The sequence below is a fragment of the Miscanthus floridulus genome, chromosome 3 (genome assembly GCF_019320115.1).
Source record: "Miscanthus floridulus cultivar M001 chromosome 3, ASM1932011v1, whole genome shotgun sequence".
Classification (NCBI taxonomy): Eukaryota; Viridiplantae; Streptophyta; class Magnoliopsida; order Poales; family Poaceae; genus Miscanthus; species Miscanthus floridulus.
This window is the reverse complement of record NC_089582.1, coordinates 30,922,588-30,949,986: the sequence shown is the minus strand read 5'-3', so window position 1 is coordinate 30,949,986 and position 27,399 is coordinate 30,922,588. Positions and strand designations below refer to the sequence as shown.

The following is a 27,399-nucleotide window of genomic DNA, read 5'->3' as shown; positions in this document are numbered from 1 at the left end:
TGTATTCTTATAAATTGGTCGGTTCTGCGACAGCAAGCTCCAGAACTACAAACCCTAACCCTAAACTTGCCGAAGTTAGGAAAGAATAGCACATAGCATTCTTAGATTGGGCAAGAAAATACCGGTGAAAGAAGGCCTTAAATCATTTGAGTGATGTTTAGTTTTATTAAAAAAAGTACTAACATTTATGTATCATTGCATATTGCGTTGATTATAAAATATATTTTCATATTAAACTAATCAAAGACATAACTGTTGATTTTTTCCTATAAATTTGACTTGTCTAAAAACTAGAATTATATTCTTTTTAGTACGGAGGGAGCAACAAAATTCGAGAAAAAAGAGTTGACAGTCTCGCGGAGAAGGGTTGTCGCCAGCCGTCAGTGGCACCGTCCATGTAGACAGAGAGGCGCTGACAACTAAGGTAGTGTTTGGTTCTAGGGATGAAATGGTCCCAGGTGAGATATCCCACCTTGGCTTGGTGTTTGATTCAGAGTCAACCAGAGACAGAATCATCCCACTAATAAGAGATATATATACTCCTTAGATCCGGGCTCACCTCGGCCCCAGAAAGCTCACGGATGGGGTTATCTCAGGTGGGACGAGCATGGGCGCACGCGATTGTGCCCGTTACTGTTGGCAGATGGCGGCGGCGCAAGGGGCTACGGGCGGGCGGGGTCGCAAGCGCGAGGGGCTCCGTCCCAGCCCCGCAGCGTGGGAAATGAGATGCGGACGAGACGACGGAAGAAAGGAGGAAGAAAAAAATAAAAAAAATTATGACATGTGGGTCCCATATGTCATAGTCAAATCCCACTTTCATATGTCCCCAAACCAAACGTATGATCCCAGTCCCCTCAACCAAACACAAGATGAAGTCATCCTGTCCCTCAAAACTAGGTCAGAACTATCTCGTCCCACCGTGTCTCCTAACCAAATGCTACCTAAGATTTACAGGCGGGTCTTACTAGAAAAAGCCCAGATCATAGTAAGGGTTCAGTACCATTTCAATCAAACGGACTCGTCTATAACCACAGCAAGATCAGGCATTATCACTTCAATGGGCTAAAACTCTTTTTGACCTCAGCAAACACATGTTGCTACTTGGTACCTTCTACTTCAGCAAGCGTAAAAGATTTCTTACATTTTGTTCACTATTGCGCTGTAGAAATTTGAAATGGACTTATTCTTCTGTGCTGTTGAGACCTATTTTCATGCTGACAATCTCGTACAAGGTTCAAAACACAAAAGTTGCCTAAAGCAAATTCATGCTGCCAACGGAATTTCACCAGTACGATTTCGCTAACTAGGCATAATGAATCAGCCTATACTAGCGCAGGCAAAATGCTTGTCATATATAGGGATAGGCAAGCTATGGTCAGTCTGCACTCCGCAAGGAGAAGAAAGCAGTAGCATTTGGAGATCCGCGAGCTGGGGATCGCCTGTTCTCCTCACAAGGGTCAGCCGTGTTGTTGTAGGCCCAAATTCTCCTCACAAAGGGCAAAGGGGTGAACGGAACCGGGGATGGGCTTATGGCCTCGACGAGGGCATTCCCGGTGGGTCGGGGAAAAGGCCGTTGGTTCATCTCCAGCGTTCCTCACCCAGTAAGGGTAGCCCATGAGAACCTTATAGACCTGGGCCATGGTGCCCACTGCCGAATGCACTACACGGGTAGCACGGCCTGCTTTCTGAACACGCCTAATGACAGGAAGGAAACGCGGGCGGCAGCGATTAGAATTCTGGTCAGCTATACGGCTACTGGGCCTTTTTACCATCCAATCCTCCTTTCACATTTTAGGTCCAGTTTAGTTTGCAAAAAATTTTGCAAAATTTTTCACATTCCCCGTCACATCGAATCTTTAGACGCATGCATGAAGCATTAAATATAAATAAAAAATAAAATTAATTACACAGTTTAGACGAAATCCACGAGACGAATCTTTTAAGCCTAATTAGACTATGATTGAACACTATTTGTCAAATAACAACGAAAATGCTACAGTACCCATTTTGCCAAAAATTTTGGAACTAAACTGGGCCTTACCTAGACCCCAACTATTAAGATAGGCTCTCACGAAAGGACAAAGGCTCTGTTCGTTTGAGAGCTAGAATCAGCCAGCCAAAAAATAATATTTTTCTCTCACAAGAAATCAGCCATACAAATCAGCAAGAACCAAAATAAGTCCTGCCGAACAGAGCCCAAGTGTGACTTTTCAAGCATTAATTAAATTATTATAAGCCTCTTAGAAGATAATCACTTATACTTTAGAAAATCTTCATACTAGCGGTCTTCAGCACATGACATGTCCACTTTAAATTGGACTTGTTACTCTCCTTTTAAATGACACTTTAGAAATGTGTGGCCATGAAAATAACATGTAAGGAGTGCATTTTTTGGTCAAAGATATCATTATTTCTACAAAACCAAATAATAAATAAATCAAAGGACATAACTTACTACCACACAAATTTGAAAATGCATTACTTAAAAAAAGGTGGCTTCTTGCCGTCCCATTTGCTAGACTAATGTCTACTCCTCGTAGTCCCATTTGCTAGATTAATAATAACCACACGTATTACACTACACATAGGCTCCGTTCGCTTATCTTATAATCCATCTTTTTTAGCTTTTTTTTTCAGCCGAAACAGTATTTTTCTCTTACAATAAATCAGCTGGAACAGTGTTTCGCCTTGTTTTTTTCAGCGAAGCGAACGGGGCATACTAGCGTGGATAAGAATATATGACCGTGCAACTTGAAACGTTGTTGAAAAGTACGTTGTATTGTCCCGGCCAGTTGCATCTGATCATATGAGTATCTATGACTAGTAACTGTACCCACACCTGGCATTTCGGTTTTCCAGAGGTAGACACTTCGACTTACAGCTCCTGTTGTTCCAAGTCAAAGCACTTGTGCCTCTCCAACCAAACATTACACTTCAAATTTTAAAGTCAAAGAAAACTAAAACGTGCATACACACCTCGCTCTCACCTGCAGCCTAATCGTAATCGATGCAATACATGCAAATTCAAATCGACACAAGACTTACTGAATTTGCAGGCAGATTCTTTCCAAGTGGCCAACCTATTTTTAGCTCCTGTACGTGGTTCATACTTTATACTGTACCTATTTAGATCTGCCCAAATTTCCATTAAATAATACTAGTCCATTAACCCATTCTCCTCCACAGACTAAAATCTTAGGACATACACCCTTTTGTGTCAAAACATAAGGGCACGATTTTGATTTGGTCTTCAACAACATACTTTGACCTGATTTATAGCAACAAAAGTTTGATCATTAGAAAATATTTTTAAATATAAATCCAACACGTAACCACTTCAATAGTACAAACTTATCCCTTCGTTTTATGTTTCTATTTATAGAAAACCCCCTATATTTATTTTTCTTTCACAAGCTTACCCTGACCGCTGCTAATTGCCGTCCGCACGCACGCGTCGCGCTCGCTGCCGCTCGGGCTCGGTGGCGCTCGCCACGGCTGGCCCATGCCGCCGCACTCGCCCCGCCGCTCGACTGTGCTCCACCCAGTGCCACAGGCATCACGCGTCGCTCGCCGCGCTCACCACCCACCCGCACGCGTCCCACACTGCGTCGCAAGGATGGCCAGGACGCTCGCCGGCAACGACTGCTTGGATATCTGCCTCGACATCTACGTCACGGTGATTCATTTTCCTAACCTCTACAGCCTAGCACTTTCTTGCTGTGACAGTTGCGATGTGAGTAACTGAAATAACTGTGGGTGACGTTAGTCAGACGAGGTACAGGAGAGCGGCCAAGGCGATGATGCGGCTCAACCCGGTGTACCTCAAGTCGTACACGCCGGAGGAGATCGACGCCATGGAGTGGGAGTCGCTGGAGTCGACCATGGCGCTATGGCGCCGGCATTTCCACGTGGCTATTGCCTACGTGCTCGTCGCGGAGCGCCGGCTCTGCGCGAGCGTGCTCGAGCCCCTGCCGCCGGCAGTCTGGCCCGAGTGCTTCGCCAAGATCAGCGCCCGCATCGTCGCAGCGTTCTTCCGCTTCGAGGACGGCGTGGCCCCCGCGGTGCGCGAGCCGCAGAGGCTGTTCAAGCTGCTGGACATGCTCGACGCGGTGGTCCGGGAGCGGGAGCGCCTGGACGAGCTCTTCTCCAGTGAGTCGGCCACGCTGGTCGCCATCCGCGAGCATACGCGTGAAGTGGAGCGCGCGCTGGCGCGCGCCGCGGCCGGCGTGTTCTTCGAGTTCGGTCTCCGCATCGAGACGCTCTACGTCACCGGCGCCGGCGCCGGCGCCGGGCACGTGCCCAAGATCGTGCGGTACGCCGTGAACTACCTCAAGTGCCTTGCGTCCGACGACTACAGCGCGCTCATGGACACCGAGCTGCGCGCGGATTTGGAGCGCGGTGACGAGGATGACGACATGGGCGAGGGCGGCGACCGCACCCGGCGAGCGAGCGTGCTGGAGGCGCTGCACCGGCACGTCGAGGCAGCACGCCGGGTGTGCTGGACACGGTGGCATCGCACGTCATGGCCATGAACGCGTACTGGTACATCTACATGCGTGCCCGGGGCTCGGAGCTAGCGAAGCTGGTGTGCGTGGCGTGGACACCATGTGGCGCCGGTACAAGGCGGTGGCCGAGGAGGCGGCGTGGGAGCTCTAGGACGCGGTGTGGACCCCACTGGTCTGGCTCGTCAGCGACAGTAGCTCCGGGGCGCCCAAGATCTGGCCGCCGGACGAAAAGGAGGCGCCACGATCCAGCCCTTTGCACGTGAGGGATAAGCTTGTGAAAGAAAAATAAATATAGAGGGTTTTCTACAAATAGAAACATAAAACGAAGGGATATGAACTCTTTATGCACCACTAACTAAGATTTTGGACCCAAAAAATACACTTTTAAACCTGATGAACCAAATCAACACACCCTCACAAGTAACGGACTATCCATGCATTTTATTCACAATTTTTCTATATCTCATGCACACTCTATAGAGCCATTCTCGTCTCTTATTTTTGGCTAGCGAAAAATTCAGAATAGAAAATGGCTATATTTGGATATTCATTTAGATAAGTTGTTGGAGCGTAGTTTTTCACTAAAGTCTCTATTTCTATCATTTAGGAACGATATAGAGAGAATCTTGGAGTTTGGATGTTAATGTTTTAAAAAAACGGTAGTGAAAGTCGTACCATAGGGGATGGCCATTTCTCAAGATGTTGAACTATATGTGTAGTAGCGATTTTTTAATAAAAAGTAGAGTGCTTACGGTTATATAAATATTAATATGTCATAACTTTTCATCTACAATGTATATTATCTATGAAAACAATTTATATAATTTATTGTCATGTATATTGCCCCAACCTTCTCCCAAGCAGAGCCATAACCTCTACAATGATGTTCCTATCTTTCATGAAAGAAAATTTGTTATTGATATATACGTTTTTCAGCAGTGGAGCCAACCTATTAACACCATATAGCAATCAGCTTACATACGAACAATTTTTAATAGACATATGGGTATTATTATTATTTTTTCCAAAAGCGGCAAGAGAATTGCCGGCTTAAAATAAATGTTTTAGAAGGTAGAGAGAAAGCAACAGCACAGAAACATACATATGGGTACAAATTGTTGTAATCTAGAAACACCAGGTCAAGGAGAGTAATATTCCCAAAACATGGTGGAGCCTTGTTCCAACTTGCTGACGCAGACGCACTCGTGACTTTTACACAGAACTACACACAGTGGTGACATCTCCAAATGCAACCTCTATAAACTTGCTCCAATGTAGCAGGTTGTACGTAGGAAGGGGGACACATCATATAGTTTGTTCTGGTGCTCATCACCATGAAGCTCGACTTCGCCGTGCGCCGGCGCGAGCCGGAGCTCGTCGGCCCGGCGAGGCAGACTCCACGCTAGACCAAGCGCCTGTCCGACATTGAGGACCAGGTGGGGCTGCGCTGGCATGTGCCGTTCGTCCTCTTCTACCGCGGCCGTGGCGATGCGGCCGGCAACGACGACCCGGCGGCCCTGGTCCGCCGCGCGCTCGGCGAGGCGCTGGTGCCGTACTTCCCGCTCGCCGGGAGGCTGAGGGAGGTGGAGGGGAGGAAGCTGGTCGTCGACTGCACCGGCGAGGGCGTGGTGTTCGTGGAGGCGGACGCCGACGTGCGGCTGGCGGAGCTCGAGGCGGCCGGGCTGAGGCCGCCGTTCCCCTGCATGGATCAGCTCCTGTTCGACGTCGAAGGCTCCGGCGGCGTTCTCAACAGCCCCTTGCTGCTCATCCAGGTATAGAACACACAGTCCTACGTGGCGAACGATTGTAAATGCATGCATGTCATTGTAATGATGTATGTTGTGTACGTATCCCTAGGTGACCCGGTTGCGATGCGGCGGCTTCGTCTTCGCGCTCCGACTAAACCACACCATGTGCGACGCCGCGGGCATCGTGCAGTTCATGCGCGCCGTCGGCGAGCTCGCCCGCGGCCTCCCGGAACCAACCGTCGCGCCCGTGTGGTCCCGCGAGATCCTGGACGCCCGCAGCCCACCAAGGCCATCGTTCCCTCACCACGAGTACGACCCGGTGCCGCCGCCGCCGCCGTCGTGTCCACCACCGGGCGACGACATGGTCATGCGGACCTTCACGTTCGGCCCGGACCACGTCGCCGCGATCAAGAAGGCCTCTCAGCGTAGCGGGGCGGCAGCAAGGCCACGACCTTCGAGGCTCTCGCGGCGTTCATCTGGCGTGTCCGCACGGTTGCGCTGGAGATCCCCGCGGCCGAGGACGCCCGCCTGGTGATCGCTGCCAGCGTCAGGGGCGTGCGCGACCTGGGCCTGCCCCCGGGCTACTATGGGAACGCGTGCGTGTACCCGGCGGCGGTAGCCACCGCGGGGGCGCTGCGGGGCGACGGCGGCGGCACCCTGGGCGACGCGGTGGAGCTGGTGCGGGAGGCCAAGAGGTCGGCGGTGAGCGCTGAGTACGTGCGGTCCACGGCCGACCTGATGGCGCTGCGCGAGCGGCCGTCCCTGGCCACGGGCAACATGCTCATCGTGTCCGATAACCGGCACGCTGGGTTCCGCCACGTGGACTTTGGGTGGGGCGAGCCCGTGTACGGCGGCCCCGCGGGCGCGCTGTTCGTGTTGAGCTTCATCGTCGCCGTCACGAACGGCGACGGTGAGGACGCCATCGCCGTGCCGTCCGCTGGACCGTTTCGCGTCCGAGGTGAAGATGCTGTGTTGAAGAGTTGCAGTGCCGGCGTTGTTTCGATGTGTTTGTTTGGACATTGGACTGTCTGCCGTAAGCCTGTACTGCTGTGCCGCTCTACCTCTACATTCGGTGCTGCCGAGCTGCCTAGCGCCAATAAATTAAATTTGTACGTACTATAAAAGAAAATCAAGCGTTCATGCATCGTTGTACGTACTATACTACTGCCTTCAGCTTTATCATAAATTTGTATTTTTTTTCCTCTTCTTTTCCTTTAAGACTTTTGCTATTTATCTGTTAACAGATTTTTATACTAAAATTATCATATTTCTATACGTTTGATTATGCTTTAGGATTTGTGCTACAATTGTTTACTGGGTTGTATTTATATAAAAAAATATGACATATTTGACCATATAAAATCTAACAGTGGTGGAAGCAGCGACATTGGTTAAGGGGGACCGGACAATATGATGAATATATACATAATTGAATTCTCAACAACTTTTTAATGTTATTTTACATGTGTAGTTAGTATTCATAGCAAAAAAAAAATCATAATATTGTGATAACAAATTGATGAATTGAGGCTTCAAGTTATATAAATAGGAAAATTTTTAAGGATATTATAATTTTTTTCTACAGTGTTAGGGGGGGGGCACGGCCCCTACTGCCCCCCCTAGTTCTGCCACTGCCTGTCAACAGATAACAAAACACGTACTCCCTTCCTTTAGCAGGTAGTTGAAATATATGCTAGGCACAGTAAGAGCTTGATTTGTTTGAGGTCTATTTCCTTCCCCAGCAATTTTTTCCGTGACAGAGCAAACCATCAGGGAAAGTACCTAAAACCGTCAGGAAAGTTTTTCCTGACGGTTACCGTCAGGGATACCTGACAGGAAACAAACGTCATGGAGAGTACACTTTCCCTGACGGAAAACCGTCAGAGAACATTCCCTGACAGTTACAGCCGTCAGGAGAGAGTTTCCGTTTTTCCTCTCGTCAGGAAAAGTATTTCCGTGTCGGTTACAGTCCCGTCAGGGAAGGGTCGAACTTTCCTTGTCAGCTAAATATCCGTCAGGGAAGATTCAGACTTTCCCTGTCGGTTATTGTCCGTCAGGAAAAAGGTTCGTGCTTCCTGCCAGTAAACCACATTTTTTATATCGATAAGCTCATTGAACTTCACAGCCGATCTTTTTGACATAAGCTCAATGATGAACCATTCAACCATAAGAAGACGATAAGCGTTACTATATTCAAATGTCTCAATACATATATCATCATCACTAAAAATTCATACATGAAACTGCCAACCTAAGTCATACATGGAACTGCAAGTCAGCGGAGAACCCAAGTTGCTAGATAAGTCATACAACTCTCAGGATGAAGTTACTACCTCCCAAAGTCATAAATCAGAGGCAACATGAGCTATTGCTTCCTAATAGTCTACATTCTAGATGGCAGTAGCTAGATAATATTTATAATAGTCTTTGCTGCAGCACAACCAAGACAGCCACGAGAAAGGATCAAAGGTTGCTACCAAAATACTTTTGCTCCACAGCACACACGCTGATCAAACATGCTGGTTGCAGCCCAAATGCATATTACCATGAACAAATATGCTGGCTCCATGAAATACTTCCAACCATCACTAGTCAATGCCATCACAATTGTGGTCCAGATTTGCTGAAACACGAAGATCCATCTCCAGTTGCCATCTACATCAAAAAAAAAATGATCTGAATAATTTACATTTGGCACATGAACCATGAAAGATAGAAACAAGAGTTATATTCATGTTTGGTGCGTATATAGTAAATCAATACTTGTAGGAACATAAAAAACTCAGAATGGTCTAGTTGTTGGATGGTAGCCGTATCACCAGTGATGTAACAATTATTGTGATTCACAAGGGCTAGTTAATTCTGGTGGTATGCCTATTTGAACCATTTGACAAATGAGCCGCAAGCAAAGTACCAATATGATTCATACATATTTTGGGCATAAGGCTGCAACCAGATAATTGACCAAAGTAGAATTGTACCTCAAGTACAGCCTGCTAAAAACAAGTGAGGTCTGGAAGGAGATGGCAGCAGCACCTGGACAAATTTGAGATCGATGATTGGAACTCAAGCAACAGAAGTAAAATCAACACTTCCCCTTTCCCACCTGTACAAGTAACACAATCGGCTTCAGATAGTCAGATTAAAACTGCCATGTTTCATGCAGCATTAGAATATAAGTTGATATTTAATTTTGTCCCAAAACAAATTTAAGACCACCATATGCCATACACTACTTGAACTCAGGAAGCAAAAATTAGGTTATGCACTTACAATTTAAGAATTTTTTATCCCGGTTACTAATATATGTACACGAAGCTTTCACCTCTTTTGTTATTCAATCATAAAGCTATAAAGTTAACAGCAACACCTAGCACTATCAATGTAATCAGAGAAAAATAAGAAACGATCTGCTCAACCTAGATAAGCATGGAGAACAGTTAGATCCCACATTATGAGGAAAACAGTATCTTATCTTTCTCTAAATGGTACCGACCAAAATGCTGGAAGGGTGTGACCACAGACACAGGATAAATGCTCAATTTAGTGTTCTATAGTATTCCTTGATATAAGAAAACAGCCAATGTTATGATTTAATAGCAGTCGAAAGATGGTAGGCAGATGAAGATTAATAATCTGAAAACATATATTTTATTTTACAAGAAGCATCATTGTGTCATGTGCGCACTGATGATTCCAGTGTAGTATTAAACAGCAAAAAATACTGAATACATGGATTATTTAAATGCTTGCTGGTACTTGATGCATTCATTTGCATTGTTGTACAACTCAGGTTTTTTTTTTGACACAGAATGAGTTATGCTTGCTAGTACTTGATGGATTTTCCACTAAACCAAATGTTAAATAATTGACCCTTTTAACTGGAAAAATGAATCTGTGCATCAAATCAAAAAAAATGAAGAGAAATTCAATTGGAAGTATGGGGAACGAATCTGTGCATCAAATTGAAAAAAAATGAACGAGTAATGGAAGTAGAAGTACCTCTCACGAAGGGCAGGTGGCCCTAATCTGAGATTGGGCAGGGATGGCCCCCAAAGCCTGATGCGGAGGACGGAGTGCACCTGTCCACTAAACCTGATTAGTGATTTGATTGAAGAGAGAAGGGATCAGAGTACTTGGGGAAGAACAGATGGGGTCATGGGGGAAGGGCGCAAGAGGAGCAGAGAGACACAGAGGAGCACCATCTCCGCAACGCTGCCATCAGCGCGAAGCAGCCGCAACTTCTCACTGACGTTTGCTAGGCCACCACCACGCCCTCCACTTCCGCGGGGTGCTCCTCTCCTTGCGTGCTCGCAGGTCGCCGCCGGCTCGCGCCACAACTACTCACAAGCGGATCTGGATCTCGTGCGTGAGGCGAGGGAAAAGAAGAGAAAGGAGTCCGGGAGGAGGGGGATTATGGGGGGTGCGGTGAGGAGGAGAGAGCCCACGGAAGGCGGCCGGGGACCGGTGGTGAGGAGGGGAAAGCTGCGGGGGGCGGCCGGGGAGCAGCGATTGGCGAGGAGGAAGATCGGGAAGGAATGGATCTGGTTTTTTTTTGTTTTTTATTATTAGCCCTTTTTTTGAATTTTTTTCACAAATATGTCCCTGAAGGTATGATTTTAAAATTTTCACCCTTAGCTCGGCGTCATAGTTGCTGGTACCGAGCTTACGCTGCTCGGCATCATCGTTGCTGGCGCCGAGCTCTCGGCCACGTTGGCGCCATCGACGCTGACATGGCAGCTAGCTCGGCGCCGTGGATCTTAACGCCGAGCTTGGCGCCGTGGATCGACGCCAACAATCCTGGCGCCAAACCCTCTCTTACGTATGGGCCCGATGTTTCTTTCTCTCTTTCTCTCTCTTTCTCTCTACCGAGCCGTCACCGTCGCCGCACCGTCCCCGCCTAGGCGCCCGCGCACCCCTGCCGCCTCGCCCCGCGCTCGCTCCCACGCGCCCGCGCCACCCCGACCGCTCCCACGCTGCCCCGGCCGCGCCCGCGCTCGTGCCCTTGGTGGCTGTCACCGCCCGCGCCAGCCATCCTCCGACGATGAAGACACGACATACGACCAATCTACTCGTGCAGGAAGGCAGGTGGAGGCAGGACCAATCTTGGACAGGGTGGTAAGTCAATTGTCTTATTTTTCTACATTAAGTTGTATACCAATACATTATGCGTTAGAGTTATCTATTTTAGTTAGTACCACCTGAAGGGGACCGTGACGCCTAAAAGGGAGGGTAAATTAGGCAACTTAAAATTCTAACTATCAACTATGGCCTCTTTTTCTAACCCTAGCAAAACCTATGTAATAGATAAACTATCTAAATGTGTAACTACGGTTTTGCTAGTGTATTGCTATCTCTACCACAAAAGAAGTAATACAATCAATATAAATGCGGAAGCTAAAGAGTAAGGTAGAGATATGCAAACTCTCATCGACGACTCTAGTATTTTTTTCGAGGTATCGAGAAGCACGCAAGCTTCCCCTAGTCCTCGTTGGAGCCCCTCACAAGGAATCCTTCATAAGGGCCAAGCTCCCGGTCGGGTAACTCCGTGGATAGCCTCGGGCCTTCCCCACACGCAAGTGGGTGTTCGACGTGCCTTCCGGCAAGCCTCTCCCGGATGCTCCCCGTCGTCTTCACTATCAAGCTTCCAGCCGAAACGCCACGGGCCTTATTCCCTCTGGTACATGGTAGCGGCCACACCACAAACGTGGTTGGTGTGATCTCGCAAGACTACAAGCCCCTCTGATGTACAACAATGGTGCGCACAAGCACCGAGTGGTAAGAGGTATGCAAACCTCACTAAACACTAGGCCTAAACCTAGAGCAAACGCATAAGCGGTGGTCTAATCAACCTAAGCACTTTGCAAAAGCACCTACGCTAATCACCTAATGAATCACTAAGCAATATGCAAGTGAAGATCACTAAAATGGTGTATTAATACCCTAAATATGTTTTCTCAGCTCCACACACTTCAAATGGCCGGTTGGGGGTCTATTTATAAGCCGCACTGAGAAAAGTAGCCGTTGGGGACAAAATTCCGCTTTTCTGCTACTGACCGGACGCTGATCATGTCCTAACCGGACGCGTCCGATCGTCTCGACCGTTAGAGCCGCGATCAACTGAGCGGACGCTGCCAGCGTTCGGTCGCAATTTCGCCGCTCTGGAACCTTTCTGTACTCGATCGAACACTGCAATCCTGCATCTGGTCGATTTTGCTTTTCAGTGTCCGATCGCTGCTGCTGCTGAGCCTCTTGATCGGAGCGTCCAGTCACTGTGCTACCAGCGTCCGGTCACCTCTGTGAGCTCGGTTGTTTGTGATCTTGCTTCCGGTTTGATTTCTATCTTTGTGCTCAGACTTTGCCTGATATCTTGAATCTTGTCTTATGCTTCTAAGGTCTTGCTTATGGTGTTGATCATCGGATCATCATGTCGCCTTCGTCCAAGTCACGTCTTGTATCCTATTGAACTACAAAACAATCACTTGCAAATTCATTAGTCCAACTTGGTTGTATTGGTCATCAAACACCAAAATCTAAAGTAAATGAGCCTTTGGTTCATTTTACTTACACCACCTTCGAGCCGTAGCTCCTTATAATACATTAGATTCTTATACAAAAGAAAACAAAACTTGTTGCTATATATTTAGAAGTATTATTATTGAGAACTTTGTTGCAGGGCAATACCCTCAAATGCTCCGTTGAAGACATTGAGCGCTTTCATCCGAGAGTCAGGGACGACGACACGCGTAGCTTCCTAGACGTAAGATTCAAAATATTCTTTCAAACATATTATTTATACGTTAGATTCTTTCAGTTAACATAATTTTGTACAACAGAGGCTGTCACGTCGGCTACGTCGTTCAGCTGTTCGTTGTGTTTGCAGGATAGACACGATGCAAGACATGTACGTTCCTTTCGCAGACAGAGGAGGCTTAGGTTCCTCTAGCCAAGCACCTACAAGGGACGAGGACGAGGACGAGGACGACGACGACGTGGACCAGAGGCACGAGGAGCTTGGCCCCTCTTAGCTCCAGGACGCTCCCTCGATTCAGCCTACATAGCCTCCAGGCACTAGGCTACACCGTCCACCTGACCCTTACACTACAGGTACCAGCGCTCTTGGTCACAAGGGTAAGAGTAAGACTAGAAGGCATTGAGGGTTTGTGGTAGATGTTAGTATGTACTATTATGGATTTTGTAGTTACTTTTCTATAACTATTTAGGACTGTATGGACATTATGAACTATTTGGACTATGTAGGACATGTTGTGTTGATTGTGATGTTCAATGTGGTTGTATTATGCTCTTTGGAAGATTAAATGTTTGGATTATATAATAATGTCTCTGTTTATAACTGTGGATGCTCCTGAAATAAGGGAAACTCTTGCAAAATTTTTCCGTGAATCATTAATTATACTACACTGCTAAAAAGGCATAAATGTAGCACACAGATTAAATGTAAATTCATTAGAACGTGTATAGTCCAATCGTATCGTACAGACGCTTTGTAGATGAATCTAGGCTTTTCAGTAACAACGAACGAATCTAGGCTTTTCAGACAATGAAAATAGACTTTTCAGTTGCAAGGACAAGGAGTACGATGACAACAACGATTTATCACTTCACTTACATAGTACACCTATAACATCTAGGCTTTTCAGTAACAGCGAACGAATCTAGGCTTTTCAGACAATGAAAATAGACTTTTCAGTTACAAGGACGAGGAGTACGATGATAGCAGCGATATATCACTTCACTTACATAGTACACCTATAGCATTTAGGCTTTTCAGTGATTTATTATGTCAACGACGAATAGACTTTTTAGGAAACGAATCTAGGCATTTCAGTGTCCATTGAAATAGGCTCTTTAGTGAAACTAATTAGGCTTCTTGTGACTAGTTATAACACATTGAAACGACAACTAAACCTGCCTCTACCTATATATACGCAATGCTGGATGCATTGCTACTTACTTCCCAACTAGTATTTTCTTTTATTGCAGTACCAATGTCTGAAGGGTCGTCCAGAGATAGAGGAAAGGGGAAGGGAACTACCATTGTGTGGGAGGATTCTCTTGGTCCTGATTTCTTTGAGGAAGCTCTTTATGAGAGGTTTCCAGTTGAGAACAAAAGTGATTTCACCAAAGAGGCATCACTGAGAGGATACGATGAACAAAAAGAAGAGTGGCCAAAATGCATACATGGTGAGGACTGCCTAGTGCAGATATTCACCGAGGGAATAGATGGAGGTCGTCGTTTCTTCAAATGCCCGCGAGCATGGGTAATTGCTATTACTATTTGTTTCTTCAATATGTTCCTCTTCTATACAACTTACATGACATACTTATTGCAGTCTTCCTTGGACGAAGAAAATTGTGGGTTCACTAGGTGGGTTGATCCTCGACTTATTTATCCGTATGCGGAGTACATCTACTACTTGTAGGACCGTATCTTCGATCTAGAAAGAGAAGTTAGCAGCGGTTACAAGGACGAAGAACAGGACGACAACAATAATGGTGCTGATTCACAGGATGACTCTCCAATGATCCATATTGCACCTGTCCTAACCACAAGAACAAGGGCCTCCGCCGTCAGCCCCGCCGCCACCACCAACAACAATGGGAGGCTACTGTGGAGAAGATACAACACAATTTGCTATGTGGCCACACTACTAGGACAACCCTATCTTATTCATATGGCACATCTATGTGTTTGTTGTTTGGTTTAATTACCTAAGGCATGTTAGGTTTAGTCGAAGGAACTCTATACCCTAGTTCGGTACATGTTCTCACATGCAATTTCGTGTGTTTTGTGTGTTGAATTATATAATGCCCTACTTCGTTAGGTTATGTTTGCATCACGTGATCATATTTCACTACGTCCATAACATTATACTGAATATTATGACCACAAATAATGAAAACAACTATATAATGAAAAGTTCAATACTATGCCACATTAAACAACACAATAATACTAGAAGTACATGCCAACAGTAGACAACATTGTTTATGAACAAATCATAGAACTAGCAAGTCATGGAGACTACTGAGTGCAACGAGGCCACTTTCTCTTTCTTAGGGCATCGGGATTCTCCTCCATCACTGCTTTCGCTCGGCGTGCACGCTCAAGCTTCTTCTCCCTCTCCTCCCTGTACGCCGCAACACGCCTCCTTTCCTCCTCTTTCTTGTGCTCCTTTTTTGCAGCCTCCTCTCCGCGTCTCTTCTCCATCATCTCTTTGTCCTCTACCTCCCACCGCAATAGTTTCTGCATCCATTCCTTGTCTTCAGGCTTGATCTCAGTGTCGATCCACTGCTCAAAATCACAGAGCGGCGTAGGGGTATACAAAAAATGCAATTGTTATAAAACAAAAAAAATCTTGCAAGATGTTATATGACACAAACATCAATTTCTCACCATTTTGTTAATGCGGCGCTGACGAAGTGTAGGCTCAAACGCAAAATTGGAACATATCCAATACATCTACCTATACATGTCCTCTTCATCGGACTTGGCTACCTTGCAAGGATTGCCGTAAAAGTACATGGGCACTGGAACACCACTAGGCAGAGGCAATGGGTCGAAGGCATTTCTGGTCATCCGGACATAACTACAATTCAACCAATTTCGTTCTAAGAACCAAAATCAATTAACATTAAACCATAAACCTAGGGTTTCCCATTTGATGCACAACAATGAACCCATAACATAACAACATGCGCTGAGGTTACTTTAGTTTGCTAGCTTTTCCACGCCTTGACATCCTAGGTTGTATAATACAAATATTAAAAATTGCATGAAACCCTAAGTAATGACGATTCTTAGGTTAAAAAATCAGACTAATATATACCGAATCGATGCGAAAAAACTAGGAGGGTAGCGAGGATACCTTGCTCTCGAAGATCTACGGATCAAATCAAAGTTTTCAAGGTCCAATATGTCGATTCGTAAGGTAGGGCGAAGTGGGAAGAGAAAAACCCCGAGAGGGAGGAGAAAGAAGAGGAAGAAGGCTCGGGCAGGAAGGTTGGACGTCGAGTTAAAACACCACCTCGGCGCCATAGATCCTGGTGCCAAGCTAGCTTGGCGCCAGGATCTACGGCGCCAAGCTTGACGCCAGGATCTACGGCGCCGAGATGCCTGCCAGGTCACCGTCACGTCTGCGTTGAGCCCAAAAGCTCGGCGCCAGCAACGATGGCGCTGAGCTAAGGGTCTAGATTTTGAAATCATACCTCTAGGGACATATTTATGATTTTTTTTTCAAAAAAAGGCTAAAAAATTAAAAATTTGGCTGGGGGGACGACTCATGGGCGCGTGCGGAAAGGATAAGTCCAGAATTTTTTCGCCTCGCGCGTCCGTCTGCCTCCGCTGAGCGCCAATATTTTCACCCGGCTCTCTGAGACATGGGCCAACCCATACGACTTGAGCGCGGGCTGATATATTTCGGGCGCGGGGCTGGCCTCCCTGACGGTGTGAAAAGCTTTCCTGTTAGTTTAGTGCAAATGCAGGGAAAGATGAGGATCCCGTGACGGGTGGTGTCCACCCGACGGGATTGTTCCCAGCCGTAGGGGAAAAAGTGGCGTGGGGTAGTAGCCTCATATATATTCTACCCTGCATATAATTATTCTCATTTTTTCTACTTTAATTTAATCAAATATATTTTATTTGGGGTTGACAAATATATTTTCTTATAAGCACTTGCTTCTTTTCAGCCTCCCAAGGAGAAGGGACATCAATTTATTGGCGCTACCTCTCACAGGGAAGTTAAGGATTAGGTTCCAGTCCATTTATTTCAAAGTTTTAAACAAGTTAGAGAACACAGATATGCCAGTAGAATTATTGACAAACCTTAATTCAACTTTCGTTAAATAAACACACCAATGTTGCCAACGTATTTGACAAACCCTCCCCCACCCCCCACAACCCAGCATGGACTTTTTTGGAACGCAGAAATTTCACATGGATAAATCGCATCAAGAATTTTACATGAATCAATTTAATTTTACTGAAAATGGAATACATAGAAATCCTGCATTTCAAAAGAGGTCTAAGCCAGGCAGGTTATGAATTGTTTGTACTAAAAGGTTTACCCACCTAAACTTTGAGTAGAGTACCACTAATATAACATATAACCACACTTGACTGCAATTCAGGATCCAACCGTTAAAATTCACCTAGACTGAAATCCCATTTACAGGATGATTTGATACAAGGTTGTACTTGAGTTGCATGCACATTAGCTAATTAATGAAGCATTTCTTTTTCAATTTTTATTTTTACCTTTTGTGGTAAAACATTTGACAAAAATTCTATCAGCACTCTAACGACTTTGATAAGGAAAAGGCTATAGGAGTAGTACGAGACCCTTCCATAGGGTTTCCCTGCGCTGGCCCACCAAAAAGGAAACGTTGGGTTATACAAAGAGTCTGTTCGCTGGTTCGATAAGTTGCTTGTGCTGATTTGTACAACTAATTTGTTGTGAGAGAAAAATATTGTACCATAACTGATGAGCCTGGCTGAAACCAAACTGAATATCGAATCCCAGTCATTCACACGTAACTGTCAGTGTCAAAGCAACCATTTGTTTATCCAGTGGCTCACCAGGAGTGGTGTGGTCAATGGAGATGTGCAGATCGACTGACGATTAGCAAAAGCATCTTAACAAATAACAAGGACAATGCTGTTGTCCTATAGGGCGGCTGCATCGTGTAGTACGTATAGATGTTTTTTTTTGAGTGGAGTGTAGTACGTATAGATTTTTTTAGCAACACCACACTAGAAGAGAAACGACTTTTGATCCACTTCGAAATTTAATTTTAGTCCCGATATTTTTTGCACCCAGAACTAGAGAAACCTTTAGTCCCGGTTGGTAGCTCTAATCGGGACTAAAGGTCTCTGCCCAACGGCTACTGCGGTAGGCTTTTGCTGCAGGGGACCTTTAGTCCCGGTTGAAGCTACCAACCGGGACTAAAAGGTAACTTTTACTCCCGGTTGGTCTCTCCAACCGGGAGTAAAAGTCTACTCCTGGCTGGAGGCTACGTCCGAAACTGAAAGGGACATTTAGTCCCGGTTTCTGTCTTCAACCGGGACTAAAGGTCCCCTCCTATATACCCATTCTTCCTCCCCGAGTCTGAGCCACTTCGATCTCAGTGTTCTTGCTTTATCGCCGGCCTCTCTTCTTTCCACATCGTCGGTAATCACAAGATTTCTTCGATTCCTCCGTCGATTCTTCGGTTCTAAAGGTTACCAACTTTATACTGTCATGTTTCATCAGTAGCATATCTTATTTTGTGGACTAGATATATGTGTTTTTTTATGGTGAATTTTTTTATTATTTGTAAGCCATTTAAGCTCAAAATCACTTTAAAGTTTGCATATTTGGATGAAGGAAGGTTAAAGTAGTTATTCAAAACTAGTATTCAGCTTTTATTTTCAGCATGCATAGCACACTTCATGGTTTAGAGATATAGAGAATTTTAGAGTTTTTTTTTAATTTTATTTGTTTATAAAATAAGAAAGTTATATTATATTAAAAATGAGTATAGAGAGTAGATGACGACTGCTTCCGGGTCCTCGGCCTCTCATCGGGTTTCAAAGCGACTGAGGCCGGACCTCCCTCTCATTGCATGCGGCAAGTGTGAGAAGAAGATTGTGATGGAGTACCGGGTGAGGAAGAATTGTCCCAACAAGGGCCGTATCTTCTACAAGTGTCCAGATCGCAATGTGAGTTATTTTACCGCATTTGATGATTATGGTTAATTTATACTTATTTTCATGATGATTGTGATTAAAGTTCTAATTTTTTGTTTTAATTTCAGTGGGATGGCACTGGATGTTCAGGCTGGTACTGGGAGGAAGAGTACGTTGAACACGTGCAAAACTCTCTTGCACAGGCGGCTACGGCGGCTGATGAGTCAGTGATCCTGTGGAAGAAGCCCATAGATGTTGAACAAACACATGATCTGTCTGTTTTAGTTGGGATTGGTCGCGAAATCCTTATGCTGCTGAAGTGCATTTTAGCTTTAGTTTTTTTAGTGGTAGTTGGGATTGTCTACATTGTAGCGAGACTTTCATAAATTAATATCTTGTGTGGTGACATGCATGTCGTATAATTAACTAATTATGTTCTAGGTTTTAATATGATATGTAATGTCATGTAATGCAGATGAGCCGGTATTGGATGTACAATGCTGATCGCCGCTCCCAAGAGTTCATTGAGGGCGTGCATTCTTTCTTACGTGTGGCCGAGGCAAACAAACGCGATGGTTTCATGTGCTGCCCATGTGCCATATGTAAGAATTTGAAGGAATATGCTAGCTCAAGGAGTCTTCATTCACACTTGTTGAAGTCGGGTTTTATGCCAAACTATATTTGTTGGACGAAGCATGGAGAAACTAGGGTTGTAATAGAAGAAGATGAAGAAGAACAATGGGACGATGATGACATTATTGCTGAATATGGTGCCTTTAATGATACTGCAATGGGGGAAGCTGAAGAAGAGGTAGGGACAGAAGATGAGCATGCTGATGATCTTGGTCAGGCCATTCGTGACGTACAAAGAGAATGCGAAAGTGAAAAGGAGAAGATCAAGTTCGAGCGCATGCTAGTGGATCACAAGAAATTGCTATACCCAACTTGTGATGCAGGGCAGAAAAAGTTGGGTACCACACTGGAATTGCTGCAATTCAAGGCAAAGAATGGTGTATCTGACAAGGGATTTGGGGAGTTACTGAAAATCCAAAAGAAGATGCTTCCAAAGGATAACAAATTGCCCGCCACTACGTACGAAGCAAAACAGATAGTCTGTCCTTTGGAATTAGAAATCCAGAAGATACATGCATGTCCTAATGACTGCATCCTCTATCGTGGCGAGGAGTACGAGAAGTTAGATACATGCCTGGTATGTCATGTATCGCGGTATAAGATCAGGCGAGATGACCCTAGAGATGTTGAGGGCGAACGTCCCACGAAGAAAATCCCTGCCAAGATTATGTGGTATGCTCCTATAATACCACGCTTGAAACGTCTATTCAGAAACAAAGACCATGCAAAGTTGTTGCGATGGCATAAAGAAGACCGTAAGGTAGATAATATGTTGAAACACCCTGCTGATGGGTCCCAGTGGAGAGCAATCGATAGAGAATTCCCGGAGTTTGCAAATGACGTCATAAACTTAAGGTTTGCTTTAAGTACGGATGGTATGAATCCTTTCGGGGAGCAGAGCAGTAGTCATAGCACTTGGCCTATTACTCTATGTATCTACAACCTTCCTTCCTGGTTATGCATGAAGCATAAGTTTATTATGATGCCAGTGCTCATCCAAGGCCCAAGGCAACCTGGCAATGATATTGATGTGTACCTGAGGCCACTAGTTGAAGAACTTCTACTTTTGGGGAACAACCCAGGTGTACGTGTGTGGGATGAGCACAAACATGAGCACTTTGACCTACGGCCATTGTTGTTCGTAACAATCAATGATTGGCCTGCTCTAAGTAATCTTTCAGGACAATCAAACAAGGGATATAATGCATGCACGCACTGTTTCAATGATATTAAAGGTATATTCTTGAAAAAATGTCGAAAGGTCATGTACCTTGGCCATCGTCGATTTCTTTCTGTGAATCACCCCCTAAGAAAGAAAGGCAAGCATTTTAAAGGTAAGGCAGACCACCAGACCAAGCCAGACAACCGAACTGGTGAGGATGTACTCAATATGGTCAATGATGTAAAAGTAGTATTTGGAAAGGCACATGGCAGCGAACCTGTTCCGAACGACGCCGATGGTCACGCACCCATGTGGAAGAAGAAGTCTATATTTTGGAAGCTATCCTATTGGCAAGTCCTAAAGGTCCGTAGCACGATTGACGTGATGCACCTGACAAAGAATCTTTGTGTGAACCTGCTAGGCTTTATGGGTGTGTATGGGAGGCCTAAGGACACACTTGAAGCACGACAGGACCTGCGGTGTTTGAAAGAATGAGACAACCTGCATCCAGAGAAGACAGATGATGGACGCCATTACTTAAGTCCTGCCAGCTACACTCTTAGCAAAGAAGAGAAGGAAAGCATGTTTGAATGCCTAGCAAGCATCAAGGTACCATCTGGATTCTCCTCGAATATAAAGAGTATAATAAATGTGCCAGAGATGAAATTCCTAAACTTAAAGTCCCATGACGGCCACGTGCTCATGACGCAATTGCTTCCAGTTGCATTAAGAGGAATTCTACCTCCAAATGTACGTCTAGCCACCGTGAAGCTATGTGCATTCCTCAATGCAATTTCTCAGAAGGCAATCGATCCAATAGATCTAGCTAAACTACAGAATGATGTGGTTCAATGTCTTGTCAGCTTTGAGTTGGTGTTCCCTTCTTCCTTCTTTAATATCATGACACACCTCCTAGTTCACCTGGTCAAGGAAATTAGCATTCTTGGTCCCATGTTCCTGCACAACATGTTCCCCTTTGAGAGATTTATGGGAGTCCTAAAGAAATATGTTCACAACCCTGCTTGGCCAGAAGGAAGCATCGCCAAGGGCTATGGAACAGAGGAGGTCATTGAGTTTTGTGTTGACTTTATTCCCGACCTTAACCTGATTGGTGTTCCTGAATCGCGACACGAGGGGAGACTAAGTGGAAAGGGGACACTAGAGAAGAAACCATATATTGGTATGTAGGACAATTATTTTAATAAAGCACACTACATAGTTTTGCAAAACTCCTTCTTGGTGGATCCGTATATCGAGACACATAAAGAGTTGCTCCGATCCGAGTTTCTAGGGAAGTCTGAAGCTTGGATTACGCGTCAGCACATGGAAACTTTCAGCGACTGGTTGCGAAAAGAATGTCAGGGTGATGAGAGTATTGATGAACAACTATATTTGTTGGCTAGGCAGCCATCGTGGCATATCTTCACATACAAAGGGTACGAGATAAATGAGAATACATTTTACATAGGAGCACCAACCAAAACAGTGGTGTCCGCATAGATGCCACCGACTCTAATGGAAATAAGCAAACATATTATGGCCACATAGAGGAGATATGGGAACTAAACTATGCACCTACTTTTAAGGTACCTTTGTTCAAGTGCCAATGGGTAAAGGCGACTGGAGGAGGGGTAGCAGTCGACAACCAGTATGGAATGACAACCGTGGACCTCAACAATATTGGGTACAAAGACGAACCGTTCGTCCTTGCCAAGGATGTGAATCAGGTGTTCTATGTCAAGGTCATGTCTACAAAACCGAAGAGAGGGAAAAACAACAACGACCCAATCAATGAGCCAAAGCGCCACATAGTTCTTTTAGGGAAAAGAAACATCATCGGGATTGAAGACAAGTCAGACATATCAGAAGATTATGAAAATGATGACCGAATTCCTTCACAGTACCCTTCACAGTGAACAAAGACCCAAGCATCCAGCTAAATGATGAGGATACTCCATGGTTACGGCGCGATCATAACTAAGGGATATACATTAAGAAGAAGTTCACTACTGTGCCCGCTTGATATATATAGTGATGTATTAGACCTATTATGTAATAATTGCGACTTCAGATTTTTTTGTCGTGTTTTAATATTTTCTATAGTTTAAATGAATTTTCTGCTTGACGACCGTGGAGAATATGTGATGAAAAACCAAATGATCAACGTTAATAAGATATGAAAACTTATTTCCTGTCGAAAAGCAATAGTTTTTATGATTTTAATCAAGTAGTATATTTTTGCATGGTGCAAATTGTAATTATTATTTACACCATGTTAAATATTTATACAGTAAAACAAAAGAGTTTATGTTACAAATTTTTGTTGTGTATAATAATGCAAAACTAAGCCCAGGATTTTTTTTATAATTTTTTGGATAATATTTTATTTATTAGGCAATTAATAATTCTCTGCATATTTATATAAAAGAAATATATAGAAAAAAGAAAAACTTCTGGAAACTGGCAGAAAGCCAACTGCAGCCCACCTTTACTCCCGGGTCGATCAACCACCCGGGACTAAAGGTGGGTTACGTTTTCGCGGCCCGCTAAAAAAATAACTTTAGTCCCGGATCATGGCTGCACCCGGGACTAAAGGTGACCTTTAGTCCGGGTTCTTACCATCACCCGGGACTAAAGGTGCTTTAGTCCCGGGCTATGGCTTAACCTGGGACTAAAGATACCCTATATATATATCGCCTCGTCTTCTTCTCCTTATCCATCGTCTTCATTCTTCGCCCGAGAGCCACCGCGCCGCCGCCGCTCCCCATAGCCTCCAGCTGCCTCCACACGCCTCTCCCGTCTCTCGCCATCTCCGCCAGCGGCCCGGCTCGCGCCTCTCCCATTCGTGCACGGCGCCTAGACCCGGATCCGCCGCCATTATCCTCGTCCTTGCCCAGATCTGATTTGGATCCACCGCGGCCTCATCGCCGTCGTCGATCCTTGTCCTCGTCATCGCCAGTTTTTTCCCGGGTCCACGCGCTCGCACGCCTCGCCGTGCGCTCGTCGTCCCCTTCACCGGAGCGCTCGTCGTCGTCCCCTTTGTCAGAGCGCTCGTCGTCGTCCCCGTCGCCGCGCGCTCATCCTCATCGCCGAGAGATCACCTTCGGCCAGCACCGCGCCTCGAGCTCGTCCTTCGTCCCCGGCGGCTGGCTCTACGCGCACGCGCGCCTCGTCCTGGCCGGCTCCACGCGCTCGTCATCCTCCACGCTCGTCATCCTCGATCTCCTCACCAGATAGTCAGAGGTTCGTCGCATGTGCGGCCCACGGCGACCCACGTATGTACACGAGGCGCATGACACTCCGTGCGCCCCTCGGGCCTCACGTGTGCTCGTCGGCGGCGGTTGCCGCCACCGCCTCCCGCATCGATCCGTGGAGCTTGCGCGCATCATCTGGTCACCTTACGCATCGATCCGTGGCGCCGCCCTGCACACACCACATGCGAGCCTTTGACAATTAAATGCAGACTTGTAGTCTGCCCTTCGGGCGCGCCGCGTGCGGCCGTTGCGCGAGGCCGTCAGCCCAGGCACTAACAGACTTGTGGAATTTCCATTCTACGAATGGAATGGGTGAAAAAAAATCTGACAGTCCATGCAACCGATTGTTTGAAATTGAAAGGGAAGAAAAGAAACACAAACACGTACTTGATTGGTCTCCATGTGTACTGTATTTGCATCTGGAAGAACCACAGTCCTCCAGCAAGAAAGAATTAGATGCAATATACAACAGGCATGTACTGCAAAAAAAAAAAAAGAGTTCATGTTCAGTAGTGCATTCAGACTTGTGATAGTACAGTTTTCAATAGGTTCAACATGTAGCACACTTCAGTTTCGTTTCAAAAAAGGTGAATAATGGTAGGTAATGCGGTGCAGAACTCACCAAAATGTACAATAGAATTGGCATCAAGGAAATGGAAATTCACGGCCAGCAGCCAGCAGGGCTTTTCTGCAGAAACCTGCTTTGCAAATTTGGAAGTGGGCCACTTGAAACCTTGGTGTGCCGCTTGGTGCCATCGGCCCAGGTCCTGGAGATCAAAGTGACTGTAAAGTCCAAACTGAGGCCCATCAATCCATTGCCCTTTGAGAGGGGAAGAAAAAAAACTCAACATCACGTGCGTTAGCCTGATCGATGGGCCAGTCGCTTCCGGCCGTCCTGTCTTGTGTACGTGCGTTAGTCTGTTAGAGTCAACACGGATCCTCTGACAATTCCTACTTATTAGTACCAAATAAGCCGGAGCAAACTAAACGTACGTACCGCGGAACATGGTGCCTGCCTGCGTTAGGAGCATCGTCTGTGATCCTCGATGCTCACGCGCTCTACTGATCCTGGTCGTCGACGGAGGTGCCTCTTGTAGTTGGAGCAGCGGCACATGCAGGAGCGGGACTATGATTTTTTTTTTAAAATTGACTATGATGTTGATAATAACTAAATTAAAGCTATACAATAGTAACTAAATTTGACTATGATGTTGATAATTATTTAAGTTCGGCGTTATATATATAAATTTGTTATATATATCACCTGCCAATAAATATTTCTAGAAAATAAGAAATCAAAGTTATGCTTTGGAGACTTGAATTTCGAGTGTAGTTATTTAATTAATTTTAAGCACATAACTCGATCCATTTTATAGATATATGGTTTTTATTTTTTATAGATATATCTAGTAGTGTAAAAGCTAGATGGCTGCCCCGAGAGACAACATGGATGAAGAAATGATGGATATTATCAACACCGGCACTCAAATTGCCGATGGTGACCAGAATGTAGATGACGGGAGTCAATACCTGGCTCTTGAAAATATTCAAGAAAATATTGTGCAAGAAAATACTGGCGGGGTATATATATTTATATATATATATATATTTGAATATTATATATATATATTTGAATATCTATCATCTATTATGTGTACACATGATATTTATTTATTCTTTTTTTATACGTAGCCCTCTGGATCGACGACCACAACAGCGAAAAGCAAAAATATTTGAGGCCCGAAAAAGCCATTGGAGGGGCGCTACATAATATCAGAATTCAATATCGAGACAGGCGAACCACTTGGTCCACATGCAAGGAAATTCGTGCAACACTGTGGGTACCTTGTAAGGGATAGACTTCCGATCAGTGCCCGTGAATGGAAGCAAAAGATCAATGAGCCTCATGTTAGTTTTGTCTTTGATCTTGATAAGAATTTAATTTGGGATGATATCCTTCAACATTTCATGTTGCAAGTGGATGATTATGATGATATCAACAATGATGAATTGAAGGAGCTAGTTCGAAAGTGGGCCATGAAGAAGATGGCCACACAATTTCAGACTTGGAAGAAATCCCTATACACGAAATACGTCAAGAAGAACCTAACGTCCAATTTCAATACTAGGGGCCCGCTCGTGAAGTTGAGGCCCTACTGAAATGATTTTGTACAGTACAAGACATCGAAAGAGGGTGGGGAACGGGTGAGAAGGAACCAAGAGAATGCCCGACAGAAGGTATACCACCATGGCATGGGATTAGGTGGCTACACGACTGCCATTCCCAAGTGGAAAAAAATGAAAGCGGACATTCTTGCCAAGGGTATCACACCAGAATCACTCAATTGGCCCAAACGCGCGAAGAATTGGTTTTTCGCTCAGGGGGAAAGACTGGACCTAGAGACCGGAAAGCTGGTTCATGGCCCAAAACTCGAAAGAGCAACACAAAGATTTTCTTATGCTCTACAAGCTAAAGCTATTGATGCGTTCAAGCCCAATAAAGAGAAGGATGAACTGACGTATGTCATCGGGACTGCTGAACACAGTGGCCGAACGAGAGGTTTAGGACGGAACATTTCTTGGGAGCATGGTTTTTCTAACGACAGAGATACCTACAGAAGCCGGCAAAGATGGAAGGATGAGGAAGCAGCGCGGATCAGCAGGTTGGAGGAATATGTTCGTGAGTCACGGGAGGCGTTGCTTCAAGCATAGGAGCGCGAAAAAGACATGCAAGCTAGAATGCAGGATGAAATCATAAAGCAAGTACAAATAGCAATGAGTGCCCAAAGGCAGGCATTAGATCCAGGAATAAACATTAATATTAGCCCCCTTGATCAGTTGAAAAGCAGCTGCGCTTCTACGGAGTTGCCAAATCAAGATGACGCAATGCTACGTTTCCCCGTGGATGACATCACTGCACGGTTTACATCATGTGAGCTACATATTCCAAAAGGGAATGCCACAATCATGGTGGCTCTCGGTGTTTTTTCTCCTCTAGATCCTACCAAGACACCAAGAATTCATGGGGCAATAATACCACCTGGATATGTTAACGTCTCAGTGGATAGAGTTAACAAAGGTTTTAGTGATCTGGCTCTTGACATTCCAGGAGGTGATGGGGAGAAGACTCTAGGAGAAGCAGAGAAGACATTCATACTATAGCGCAAGCGCTACATCATTATTCTCGGGGTCTCTAGTCCACCGCCGCTTCCTCAATTGCCAGACAATAGGTGCGGACAAAAGTGAACGAAACAATTTTTTCACTAATTTTCTATTAACATGCATGATTAATAATAACAATTTTTTATACCTAATTATTCTTTTTTGTACTCACACAGCAGGGCCTCCACCAACCTAAGTCCAATTATTTAATCTCCAGATCATCATAGTGCTTCGGGCAATGATTATG

At 45.3% G+C, this 27,399-nt stretch overlaps 1 long non-coding RNA gene and 2 pseudogenes across 1 annotated transcript; 2 read left to right on the top strand and 1 right to left on the bottom strand.

Annotated features, from left to right (window-relative positions):
* The first annotated feature begins 3,502 nt into the window (after positions 1-3,502).
* Positions 3,503-4,794, top strand: LOC136543443 (exocyst complex component EXO70I-like; annotated as a pseudogene).
* A 1,045-nt stretch (positions 4,795-5,839) lies between these two features.
* LOC136545374 (benzyl alcohol O-benzoyltransferase-like) lies at positions 5,840-7,343 on the top strand (annotated as a pseudogene).
* Positions 7,344-8,398: 1,055 nt separating this feature from the next.
* LOC136545373 (uncharacterized) lies at positions 8,399-10,781 on the bottom strand. Its single transcript, XR_010781007.1, has 4 exons — positions 10,456-10,781; positions 10,256-10,335; positions 9,235-9,359; positions 8,399-8,908 (listed from the first exon to the last, which is right to left on the bottom strand). It is a non-coding gene; the product is annotated as an uncharacterized lncRNA (long non-coding RNA).
* Positions 10,782-27,399: the final 16,618 nt, after the last annotated feature.